This window comes from Pithys albifrons, chromosome 1, assembly GCF_047495875.1.
Source record: "Pithys albifrons albifrons isolate INPA30051 chromosome 1, PitAlb_v1, whole genome shotgun sequence".
NCBI lineage: Eukaryota > Metazoa > Chordata > Aves > Passeriformes > Thamnophilidae > Pithys > Pithys albifrons.
In genome coordinates this window covers 106131622-106145423 of record NC_092458.1, presented here as the reverse complement: position 1 = coordinate 106145423, position 13802 = coordinate 106131622, and the positions used below count along the sequence as shown (strand labels likewise).

The 13802-nt window shown below is 38.1% G+C and overlaps 1 long non-coding RNA gene across 3 annotated transcripts in view; it reads left to right on the top strand.

The window, feature by feature from the left end:
- LOC139680354 (uncharacterized) overlaps window positions 1-13802 on the top strand; it is a 238218-nt gene that overhangs the window by 93769 nt on the left and 130647 nt on the right. For all 3 annotated transcript variants that reach the window (XR_011699338.1, XR_011699334.1, XR_011699337.1), the window contains one exon: window positions 4446-4503. This is a non-coding gene — a long non-coding RNA (uncharacterized lncRNA). The remainder of the gene's footprint in view (window positions 1-4445; window positions 4504-13802) is intronic.

Below are 13802 nucleotides of genomic sequence, written 5' to 3'. Positions count from 1 at the left end.
TCTTTTCATAGATTCTCTCCTCCAGACCTGACAATCCCAGCTTTCTCAGCCTGTCTTCATAAGGAAGTGCTCCAGCCCTCTGGTCATCTTCATGGCCCTCATCTGGACTCTCTCCAACAGGTCCATGTCCATCTTGTTTTGAGGGCCCCAGAGCTGGATGCAGCACCCCAGCTGGGGTCTTATGAGAACATAGTAGAGGGTAAGAGTCACTTCCCCTCAGCCCAGTGACCACACTGACTGTGATGCAGCCCAGAACATGATTTGATTTCTTGTCTGCAAGAAGATGCATTGTCCTAAAGTAAAAAACAAGTTTTTATAAAACATGGTTCCTTTTGCCTTTCTAATATTTTCAGAAGACCATTACAAATATTATTCTTATGCAAAACTTGCCTTTTCCTCACCGCTTACCTCCACTTTAATGATATATGGAGAATCAAACAGGACTTAGGAGGGACCAGAGTGTGTCTAACCTACTGTTGGTCTTGGTTTCAAAATGTTATGCTGCCTGGGCAATGACTACATTTTTTTTCTTATTTGATTTCTCTCAAAAGTCATGGAAGAGGGAGTTCTTGGGGTAAATAGTGGCTATTTTATATGCAGATATGCCTTTGGTAGAATTATTACATCCTGTTTGAGGAAGAGGGGTGGAAATTTCCCCTGTGTTTGTATCTGTTGAAGAGTTCTGGAGGTTATATATTACTGACAAGAAAGAATTGTAAAGAAATCTTCTAATAATTGTGTGCTCATAAGTAGGGAATTTTGCAAGGTAGAACAATCACAAAAAATCTGTGCTTAGCAGTGTATGAAAGAATACTTAGCAAAACGATAAAAGAGAACACTAATTTAAAAAAAAAAACTTTGAAAAGATCAGCATGTATGCTTAACAAATGACACTGTCAAGACTATGTTTATCAGAGTTCTGGCTGAAGAAAGTAGAATTTTCATAGAGAATAAAAAGTTTGATAATTTTTGTTTGATGGTTGATAGTCCAACATTAAAAAAGCAGGAATTACATCTTGAGAAAATCTTTCGTCTTTCTGTGAAGTTACATCCCTCTGAACCTTTTGTGACTGGAATTCTGAGTCCAAATGTGGGTTGTGTGAGAACCCTAATGGTATTCCCTTGCTCATTATTTCTGACTTTTAGGCTGTATTGTTTACACTCTCCCCCCTCCCCCTCACCCCTGAATTTTATTTGACTTAAGTTGTCTTCAGGTGATACTGAAGTCCGCTGGGTTTTATTCATGGAACAAGATAACACAAGAAGTGCTCTTCTGGACCAGACGAATGGTCCATCTACCTCCATTCTTCTTTTATGGCAGTGGCAACAGAACATGCAATTGAGGGATAGCACATGGGCCTCTCTGTTTTTGGGGATCCATTTCCCTTGTACTCTCTTGGCATCCATAATTTTTGGATTTGTGATGTTAGAGGGGGCATCCCTACCTGTACCCTTCAGTATCCGCTTATAGATCTCCTGTCCATTAATTTGCCCTTGAGCCTGAACTATCTGGAAGTTAATGGGTTTGGTCCTGTGGTTCAAGGAATGAAGTTGTTAAGTGTTTGCATTTCTGAGAGTTATTCTCAGTTTTTGTTTCTGAGAACCAAGTAGATGACAGGTATCCATAGTAACTTCTGCTGTTGTAAATAAATCAGCTTTGAATTATTCGTACTTGCATTGAGCAATCTTCCAAATATTCTGTAATTTGTATTTTGTTTGGGATTGACAGTGGTTGGGATGGGAACTTTCATCAGTTATCCCCTCTCATAAGGAATTTTGTGTAAACACTTGTGTCACATGAAGAATTATTCAAATTCTTGTATGTAAACAGGATTGGTGACATGTAAAGAAAACCTTCATGACTGACCAAATCAAAACTCCCGAACTATTCAGTGCATCCTGTTACTGCAAAACCTGGGATAAACCTATTTATCCCTACTAACACTTCCCTCACAAAGCAAAGAAACAGTGGCAGAGTGGTTACACTTTTCCCATTTTATAGCTCATACTTGGAGGATTTAAGTTAATTTTTTAAGATTCAACAGTAGTAAATTTTGAAGTATTAATCCACTGAGACCATATAGTGTGGTAACTACATTCATTTGTCTGTGGAAGTGAGAAAGAGTATCAAATTCCTTCTGATTTTATTTTGTTGTTTGTAAAGCAAAATTCTGTAATTATTGCATATGATAGAAATACATATATGTGCTTGTTTGCTTGATTTTTATGCTTGTCCTTTACTATTCAAATTTTTCAAGCATCTTGCTTAGAAAATGTCAGTAAGGAGCTTTGATAGAGATTGATTGCCAAAAAAACACGTACCTACTTCCCCAAAACTACATCCTTTTTTATGATTGATGAAAATTCAGCATTTAGTTTTCTCTGCTGAATATTACAACAGTCTGATTTCCTAAAATGCTTGTTGCTTATGTGCTAGTCTAGAATATCAATTGTCAAATGGTGTTTCTGTCAAATCATTACACAAGCCCTTGATTTTTGAGAGGAAATTTTGTTACCTTTAGATACTGTGGGTTTTAAAGGTGTATTAGAAGAGTGATTTTCAGAATGTTGTTTGAAAGCACCATCAATGAATAATCCAGAGAAAACTTCACAACTGAGAGACTGGGGGGAATATATATAGGATGGAAATATGAAAACTTAGTTATATATGTGTGGTTTGGATTGCTTCTGCTATTATCTGATATCTCAAGATTTTTAAAAGGAAATGAAGGAGCTGATTGTATTAATAAACCACAAAATAAGCTGTTCAGTAGATTCAGTCTAAATCTCTCCAACTGAGGTATTTGTTTAGACATGGACAGTGAAGAGTATTTCTAGGACACAACAGATTTTACCCAGTCAGAATCTCTAAAAACAGATCAGATATGCTGTGAAGTGTCTAATTCTAAGATAGTCTGCAATGACTAGCTCAGAGATGCTGCTTAAAACTAGGTAAGGTAAACTCATCCAAAATTACTGCAATCCCAATGATCTGATATGTCCATAAACGAGGTTTATGCCCTTAAAAATGTACCAAATTAAACATTTATTTTTAGATAATGAAATAAAATTTTTAATGCACCCATGAAAGGCACCACAGCAACCTCCCCAGGAATACTGCCAAGCATTCAGATTACCCAGGTGTAGGAAGCACGAACTTATGTGTAAAAAACAGAGAAATGAGAGTATAACAAATAGTGGGACAGGAAAGGTTATCGTGAAATGCTAAAACATTTATTTCTTTTTCTCAAGAGAAAAGATCCACTAAGGGGAGAGGACAGTTGTCAGTGAAGGAGAACAATCATTTCACCTGAAGAACAGAGCTGGGACAGAAATAATTGGCAGAAAATCAAATGGAAGTTAGAAGCTTTCTAGCCATCAAAGCAGTAGTGTTCTGGAGGAGACTCCCAAGAAGTTGGTCAGGTTTTGTTTTTCCACACGTCTGTTTGCAAGGTGGAAAATGATACATTTATGAAAGGAATGTGAAACACAGTTGCCTCTGATAGCAGCAGCTTGGACTTTAAATGCCACCACTTTGATCCTAGAAGGGGGTGTGCATGCGTCACTGCACTTATTGAAGTGACAGTAATTATGCTGTAGATATGCCTATACTATCAATGTGAATGTGTTATGGTGCTTCTTTAAACTTGTAATTAATACTAATTGAGCTCTCAGAAACTGAAGGGCTCCTCGTTTCAAACCCCTGTGCTTTTGCTGAGTGTAACAACAGTTTGCTGACTTATCCCTCTTCTTGAAAAACTCCCATCTTTAATGAAAGGAAAGCACTGTATGTGATACATTGATAATAAACAGAGCATTTCTTACTGTGTAATCTAAACATCTCTTCTCAGCACAGTGCTTCTGCTACATGTGTTTTCCTTTGGTTTTGTATTTATTGTACTGGGCATGTGATTGTAGATTAATACTTTCTCTAAATATTCTACTAGACACAGAATATTGTGTCTGCTGTGAAGATGTTAGCACAAATGAGAAAAATTATAGGTTTCTTGCATAAATTCAAGCTATATCTTTTCTAAGAATCTACAAAGAGGAAATAAAAAATAATTTCCAGGTGCTAAAATTCAGTTCAAGAAATGGAGCTGGTTGGCACTATATAAAAGTCATAAAATCATGACTTTATTTGCTTGCATAGGTCAGCACACAACTGAATGTGTGCCCCCAGTTTATGATGTGCTGAAAGCCTGTGGGGTTTTCAAGAGATGTCATCATCATTATTTTGTTGCTTCAGCTGCTGGTGTATGGCAATTCCTGTAAATTTGTTGAAGTTCATCAAAAAGATTCCTCTTTTTGTCTCTATATTGTGTATTCTGGGATATAACATGTCTTTCTTTGAAACAGGGTTCATTTTAGAATAACAGGTGAAACTTAGCTAGTTTGTTGCACGAGTCCTCTATTCTTGTTCTGATGCCCTGTATCTCTTCCAGGTGTGCAACTGCCATTCATCCCACAGTGGGATTGTGTTTGCCACTTCACAAGCTGCAGGTAAGCCCTAAGACCATTACCCAAAATTTCAGAATCCCAGGCACCCAATGCACATGGGGTCATGGGCAGTTTTGAGGCTGTCCATCCCAGGGTGGCTTTCCCAGGACAGGGAGGGGACAGTCCTCTGTATTTGAAATAGCTTCCAAGGAGCTCAGTCAAGGTGCTTCTCCTCACAGCACAGGGCTGTGTTTCAAGTCAGAATGTGCCATTGGACCCTGTAGTTTAAACTCTTAAGTTTTCACATTTGGTGCTGTTACTCCCTTGTAATTTTTCTTTGAAGGAGGAAAATAATTGTTTTTATTTAGTCAATATTTATCTTCATAGCAAGGTGATTAATTCCTGAAACAAACTAGGAATTTGTGCCTTGTACCTAATTTAAATTTGACCAGTTTCAGCTTAGAGCCATTGCTTTCTGCTGGTACTCATAAGTGATATTTGTTTTCCTATAATATCTGCTATGTATTTGTTCAAGACAGCTAAAACAGATCTGATATCTCTTGAGACTTTCACCATAACACTTTACCCAGTATCTAGTATTTTTGGCTCTTCCTTTACCTGTATTTTCCCATATCCTTTTCAAAGTATACAGAATTTTTCTAAACATGACTGTAAGATTACTCCTGATACTGCAGTTGGAGGAAAAAGCAGTGCCTGTAACTCCTTCCTCACCTGCCTTTTGAACATCAAGGGTTGTACTACACTTTTTATGCTGGGACCTTATGTTGAATGCTGGACTCCTGTGCTTTACTCTGTCCCCTTCAACAATGGCTCATTTGGCTTCTCTTTGTGATCTAAGAATGGATTTTGAATGCATATTCACACAGGGTTGGGTTCTTCTCTTCAGACCATATTGGCCAGGCTGATACTCAAAGTTTTTTGATACCTTCACTTTTCCTCTTCCTTGAGATGTTAGCAATGACTTTCATGGTGAGTTCTGCTCACATCAGTTACAGCTGATGTGAATGTGCAATCTCAGAAGAATACCAAGCCACAATGAAAAGGTCACGGCAAACTTTTTTGAATTATATCTAGAGATTGTCTTCAGTTCAAATGACACTGCTTTGGGTTGCTGGTAATCTAGTACATGTCCATGTAAATGGCATTTACATTTTTGTTTTATTTAGAGAAGGTGGCTATTAAAAATAAAATATTCAGGAACATTAGCCATTAGTGTGAAAGACTTAATGTATACTGAGTAGAAAGTAGTTATATAACTATGTTCTTGAAAAGCAGGAGTTCACCAGTCTGTTTCAACTGGACCAGGTGACAGAGGCCTGCTGTCACCTTTTTGATGAAGTAAGTTGAGCTTTAATACAATGGCATTCCTAAAGCCAGGCCTGATAGCCACACTTGGGATTTTCTTTACTTTCTTCCTCTCTCTTCCAAAAGGCTTCACAATCATATTTTCTTTCTCTTCTGTTTATGTTCATTCCTTTTATTGTGAATATTTTGTTATATCTTTGTCTCTTTCTTTCATTTCTTTTATGTGCCTAAGACCAGTTTCTTTTTTGCTGTCATTGTTTCCCTCCAAACGTCTGTTTATCCATAAAGCTTGGATAACTTTTTTGCTATATATTTTGGGTTTTTTTCTTCCATTACCATACTTATTTGTTTTTTTATATCTGGAGAAATTTTTCCTCTACTTTGTCTTTCGGATGAAAAAAGATCATGAAACAAAAAAGAGATCTCGAATTCTGCTTTAGGATGGTGGAAGCCAGCTGTCCAAACAAACTGTGTATTTTGCAATAATTTATTGGAAGCTAAGTGTGTTTTATTAATAAGAATGTGCATTTTTGATATTAACTTTGCAGTCAGAAAATACAGATGCATATAAACCCAATTAATCATTCTGATTACTAATATTAATAGAATGGGAGCAAAGTCCTTTTTGTAATAGAGGACAGTTTCTTCTGGAAAACGTCTTTCAAAAAATGAGGAGAAGTTAAATAAAAAGTGAAATAGTAATCTTTTGTCTATAATCAATAGAAGAATTGCACCTAAAGTTGGATATCCAACAGAACAGTCCCCATCCACTAGATTACATTATTTTTATGGTGCCTGGACCATGCTGACAAAACTTTCTTGCTTTTACCAGTAGAAAAAAATTGTCAGCTTACACTTTAAAGGCAATTTAACCTGTGTGTAATACAGTCTGTACTGCCTGCAATATTTTTGCTATAGAGATTACCTTGGATTTTTTGTAGGTCAAGAAATCTGTACAATGCATATTTTTGTCAAACAATTCTGCACAAGATGTTTTCCATTTCCCCCCTTCTTTGGAGTCCTTTAGCCTTTTTTTGTCTGCATGTCTTGTAAAAACTTCTTTATTATGCAATTGAAAGTTACCCACTTATTTCTGTTTGAGAATTATTCTTGCAAAAAAGACAATCACTTCTCAAATTTGACGAAATTGCAGTATACTAAAAAAAAGAAAAATATATGAGTTTAAAAAAAAAAAAACTAACAAAAAAACCCCAAACCGAAACCCCAACAACATTGTAGGATACACTGATGAATGTTGAGCTTAGCTGTCAGTAGAACACTTCATCCTACAATTTGTCATTAAATAGAAGGAAACTGGAATAGCTCTGCTCTATATGTTGAAAACCTCAGTATTCCCTCTTAAGGAAAATCCCAAATATAAGGAATGCCATTGTTTGCTGTGCATGTGGTGACCGGTCTGGGTTACATTAAGTTGAAGTTACTGCCATCTGGTGGGGAAAACAGTGTCATTTCCCAACAGTTGGAAGCAATTCTCTTAGGTTTGTGTTCTCTTAGGTATGAGAATAGCGTGTGCGCCTCTGTGTGCACACACCCATATAGAGATAGATATATTTAATATTTGCGGAGTTTTTGCTGATTTTAAAAGAATTTTCAAATATTCAGTGATAGTGGTCAGCTGAATTGGAAATTAGTTAAGGGTAGAGAAATGTAGGAAAGAAGGAAAATATAAGAGGCAGAGCAGATAGACATGTGGAATGTGTACTCTGGTACTGACTGAATGATAGGCAAAGTGGTAATAGAATTCAGTTATGGGAGAGACTATGGTGGGAAACAAGTGTCTCTCTTTAGTAAGAAATTGCTCAGTAACCATGTGAGAATAATAATTGTGTCCAAAATTTGTTCTTGCTTCATTGTTATGGTGTCTGAAGACTCAAAACAAGGTTAGGTTTGCTATGTACAAATATTAAATATATTTTGCGCTTGTCATATGCTGCGTTTTCTTTTGGTGGAAAGCAGTAGAAGTGATCCTTTACTCTGAACCTGAAGGATAATTTTCTGTTTTCTCTACTATGAGCTATGTATCAGAAATGTATCTTTAACTAGAATCTTCTCATGTTAAGAGTTAAGGAAAAGTTGGGGGGATCCAAGAGTCCCACGGGGTATGTAGTGGTGCGGTCAAAGCCCTCCACCTGTATGATTGGTCTCTGATGGCATCCAAGCTGCTACTGTACCAGTGCAGAGGCTGGCCAGGGTAAGGCTAGAGGAGGCATACATGGCTCCAGTGTGGTTCCTTGACAGTCTCCGGGCCCTCAGTGGCATGTGGTTAATGATGAACACCAGATACAGGACTTGAGCTGAGATCCCTGGATTCTGAGTCCTGCCAATTTCAGGTCACTGAGGGCACTTGCTTCAGGAACTTGTGAACATCAAGCCTTATGCTGCATTGGAAAAACAAAAATCATTGGCAGAGTAACATTAGATTCCTCTTTAAAGAGATAACTAAATGCTGACACCCTATACTTTATTGCAACATGTATATTGTTCTAATGACATTCTCTCCATATTTTTTTCTTTTTGGAAGGGTGGGTGGAGGAAACAGTTGCTTTGGTGGACTTTCTGATGCTGCAGTAATACTGTTTCTTGGCTGCTTACTGACTTTATCAGTGACCTCAAAGAGTTTTGCTGAGTACTTGTCTAACTGCATGTTACATTCTAGATCAGCTGAGTTGAATTGCAGGAGCTCAGACTTGGTAAGATTTGGGTTCTGCTTTATTTGTGTGTGGATTTTTCATTCCTGTCTTATACAGAGCAGTTTATGAGGAGATTCTTGGTTTATACATTTACAAAGTGATTGTACAAATCCAGGTTGTGGGCAAACCACATTCTTCTTGCACTCATATCTGAAAACAAATTCTGGTTTCAAAACCACATGTGAATGGGGCCTTATGATTTTGTGAATTCTTTCATCTTTGGATCTAAGTAAACAAAAAACCTAATGATACTGACTTCCTGTGCATGTCTTAGATGTTACTGAATGAGTTAAATGTGGTTTGAGAAAAAGATATTTCTCATTTCTCATAATTCTTTATTTTGTTTAAAATTCTTTTCCACTTGGTTGGTTTTTGCTGCCTGTTTAAGTTTTTGTTTCAATTTTGTTTTTCTCCTTTTTCTGAACTCTCTAGGAGCCAGAATCCTGCTCAGATAACATCTGTTAAAAGGAAAACCATTGACCTTGTAATCCTGTCATTCTGCTTTTAAGACTGCATTGCACATGCAGGTGTCTGATTTCTTCATAGGTTTTAGAGGAAGTACTTTTTCATGACTTTGCAATGTAATTGCCTAATTGTTTTCAAGGAGACAGACACTTTTCACACAGTAAGACTCTCACTGGAAAGACTTAACCGCAAGAGTTAGTGCTGGGGGATACATGACCCCATATTTTGTAAGTTCTTCAAACTCAAGCCCACAACTTGAACCAACCAATGCAAAGAACTCTCTCTGACTCAGTCTAGTTTTCACAGGACAGAAAAGTGGAACAGCTTTTAGAAGGAAAATAAGACCTGATTCTTTCTTCCAGCCTTCAACTCAACATAAAGTTCACTTTGTGCTGTTGATAAAAGCAGCTAAGCTGATTTACTCTTGATTAGAAAACTGGCTGCTTTTCATTTTCACTACTGCGGTAAAATGACCAGCACTGAAGCATTCTTTGAAATCCTGGTGATACTGATATGCAAGCTTTCAGGAATATATTTTTTTTGTCTGCCAGTCTCTTTTTCATTTTTTCCTCTCTTTTCTTCCAGTCCCCATATAGCTTCAGATATTTATTTATAATCCCCTGGGGTTAATAAGCAGTTTGATAGCTAGAAAGTAATCGCTTTCTGTGCTTAGGATAACTGAACTGTAAGAGAAGCTTTTGTAGGGAGAGATGAAGTAATGCAACACAAAGTTGGAAGGATGTATCTTCTAAACCAAAAATGACCATCTTCTAGAATGTCTGTGAAGGTGGGATAGAGTAATGTTATATGTTATGAATTATACATTTGAGTATGGAACCCATTGCAGTATCTCAAATTTCACTTTTTAAATCAAAATTTATTATAGACATGTCCTTACTCAATGAGTTGATACAGAAATTAGTGAGTCCAGCTATTTGAGTACATTAGGAAGGAAATCAGAACTAAGCACCATAGTTATCACAGCTAGCTTTGAAACTCTGAGAATGTGGATGTTGCTCTCCACAAACACTCTGATAGATGTGATATTTCTATTTGATATATGAATCTCCGTTCTTGGAAATGTTCAGGACATGAATAGACAAGTTCCTGCAAAACCTGCTCTTAGACCTGCTTCATCAGGGAATCAGATTAGAGGATTCTTAGATATTTGTTAATGACATAGCCATAAATAAAGGGATTGAGTGCACTCTCAGCAAATTTGCAGATGACACCAAGCCGAGTGTTGTGGTTGACACACCTGAAGGACAGGATGCCATCCAGAGGGACCTGGACAAGCTCCAGAAGTTGACCCATGGGAATCTCAAGGTTTAACAAGACCAAGTGCTGGCACTGCGCCCCAGAACCATTCTAGGCTGTGGAATGAACAGATCAAGAGCAGCTCTGCTGAGAAGGACTTGGGAGTGCTGGTGGATGAGGCTGGACATGCCCCTGTCATGTGCACTGGGAGCCAGAAACCACCCATATCCTGGGATGCATCCAAAGCAGTGAGGGCAGAAGGGGAGGGAGGGAGGGGATTCTGCCCTTCTGCTGTGCTCTGGTGAGACCCCACCTGCAGTGCTGCCACCAGCTCTGGGGTCCCAGCACAGGAAGGACATAGACCTGTTGGAGCCAGTTCAGAGGAGACCACCAAGTTGATTAGAGAGATGGAGCACCTCTACTATGAGGAAAGGGTGAGAGAACTGGGATTGTTCAGCCTGGAGAAGAGAAGGCTTCAGAGTGACCTAATTGCAGCATCCAGTATCTGAAAGAAGCCTAGAAGGAAGATGGAGATAAGGCACTTTCTGCAAGGGTCTGTGGTGACAAGACAAGAGTCAATGACTTCAAACTGAATGAGAATAGGTTTAGATTAGACATTAGGAAAAAATTATTTACTCTGAGGGTGGCAAGACATTGTCACAGCAGAAAAGTGGTGGATGCTTCATCCCTTGAAGTCTCCAAGGCCAGCCTGCTTGAAGCTCTGAGCAACCTGGTCTAGTGGAAGCTGTGGCTGTCCATGACAGTGGGATTGAAACTAGAGGACTTTTAAAGGTCCCTTCTAACCCTGGCCATTCTGTGATTCTATGACTTTGACATCCCTTCCAAGCTCATTTATTCTGTAATTCCTTCATATGAAACCTAGACTTCTACAGACAAGATATTCCCAAAGAATAGAGATTTCACTACAAGATCATACTTCTTATCTTAAAAGTGGTGAGTGACTGAAGGTAGTTTTAAAAAATTGCCTTCATTTTGAGGTAGAAAATCACTATAATGAATTCAGTTTTTGTATACTGGAAGTTTTAGATGATTTATAAAGATTGTGTCTTGAGTTTTTCTACTTTTCTAAGGACTGGGGTGGTGAAAGCCATTTCCTATGGAAATTCAAGTGCAAGGCACAATTCTTTTATGTAACTTTGTCTCTGACACAAGCATAGAAGCAAGTGTATGCCTTTATTAAAATAATAAAATAAATCTTATCAAAGCATTATATTTTATACATAGTTTCCCCCTTAGGGAAAGAGGAAATGATACAACTATGACAGACACAACTTTAACTTTTAATAGACTACTGAGGGTAGTTTAATAACCTGGTGCTAAAGACAGTAAAAAGACTATATCTCTAATAGAATACTAAATACTTTAAATGGTGCTTTCTTGTTTTTTTTTTAAAGGAAAATAATTTAAATATATTATAGCTTTCAGACTACTGCTGCTTTATTTTAAAATCTTGTGTGTTAGCAATCTGAAGATCAGTAAAATGCAAACAATGCTTTCTGAAATTCTTGTGCTGTCATCTGTGGTTTAGAGGGAACACCCTCTCTCTGGGGTAGAAAAGTAATTTAGTCTAGGACACTAAGCAATTTTGGCTGGTCTTGAACACATATCTCAAGGAAAACAAACTTTTTATATATTTCATGCTGTTCTTACTCCTATATACTGAAAGAACTCCAAAACTTAAGTTATTCTGGTTAGTTGAACTCAAGGAGCATTTTGTAAGCTGACGTTTCCTTTAGATGGGGTTAGATTAACTTTGGGAGAAAATCAGTCTTAATATCTTGTCACCATGTTGATATTCCTTCTACTGAGTTGCCCTTTGATATAGAGAGGGGGATACAACAGACCTGCAAGAAAGCTGACACATCCTGTCTTGGAATTTAGTCTTGGCTGATAATAAAGAAACATCAATGAGCTTAATTTATGTATAACACAACTTGATTAGCTATAAAATTAGTATCTTTTGCAGTGAGTAGACAAGATAGACAACAGAGCTATACAGTCATCATCCAGAATTTTGTTGTCATTCAGTTTTTGGATTATTTATGACACAAATGCAGAGCCATTTGGGACCATGGTTTTCTACCTCAGATCTCAGTGCCTCATTAGTGTGGTTAAAACCAACTTTAATCCACAAACAGATTAGCTGCTTTCACTCCTAAACCCTACATGAACCCAACAAGATTCACACAGACCTAATTTGAACCATCCTGCATCAATTTCACTGGATGAGGAATGCAGAATAGATGCAGAGGCAAGTCCAGCAGCTATTGATTATCAATTTGGACTCAATGTCAACCAAACAAAGCCATAGTGAATGTGTTTGCAGTCAGTATCACTTCTTCCAGCTCCATTTCCAAAAGATGTTATTAGGTCAGGTGTTGCCAACATGGAAGCACTGGACTAGAGGTGGGAAGCTCCAGATCACACTTCAGTGCAAAGCCTTTTCTCTGCACTCCCTTTAACAGCACATGAGCACTCAATACCTCAAGCACAGCACTGAGCCCACCCTGGCAGGATCTGCCTGAACTGTGTGGTGCTTGGCCCTCCAGGGCAGCACTGTGCTGTGAGGGATGCACAGCTTCACTGCTTCACATCCAGCTGCAGAGCTACATCTTGGTCTTGCATTCTCTCTAAAACTATCTGAATTACCTCTGCACCATTCGACTTCCCTGATCTCCCAGCCCAGTACCCCAGTTTCTGGGAAGTCCAGACACCTATTACCCTGGACAATAGAAAACTGATGATACTGCAGTAATGGGGTAACTGAGATGATATAATAATTCACCATAATGAGATAACCCCTATGTTTTTGCTATCTCTTAATTTTAAAGCATTGGTTATATTTTTACCTGATTTTTAGTTTTGCATTTAAACCTAGAATGATCTTTATGCTTCAAATCAGTATTTATGTACTGCTTAAAAACTGCTGCACAGAAAATAAGATCTTTTATGCAGGTTCTATTATGGCAGGGCCTGTACTCCCATTTTTTATGCTTTTACTTCCCTTCAGATTACTTAACCACTTAATGATGTTCAGAATGAAAATTGCTTTGATAAACATTTAGAATATGCAAACTTTACTTTCCCTTATGCCTTGTGTTGTATTATTAAGATGTTTTTAAATCTTGTGTCTTCATTTTGGACAAAGTGTAGCGGTTCTCAAAAAACTTGTAGGTAATTAGACACCTTGTTTGGAGTGTCCCTGATGTGCTGGATTCAGAGCTGTGTGTGCATTTGCTTAAGAGGGACTGGGGATGGGAGGAAAGTCTGGAACCCTCAGCATCAGCTGCTGCTTCACATCAGATCCAAAAGCATGGCAGCACAACTCCCTTGTTTGGATCATTGCTGTACTTGTCCCCCAGAAAGAAAATCATCTGTTTTAGGAGAGGTGACTTGTGAGTCAGAGCTGGGTCCGCTTCCAGTACCTGCCACACCACTTAAGTCACAGATATGCTGTATATACACACTCCTGCTCAGATGGACCCCATTTGTTCCTTTTTTCAGAGTACTTAAGGGAGATACTTGTGGCATCCAGGGCAGCACCTGGGAACTCTTGCAACTCTAGCAAAAGAAAATAGGCAG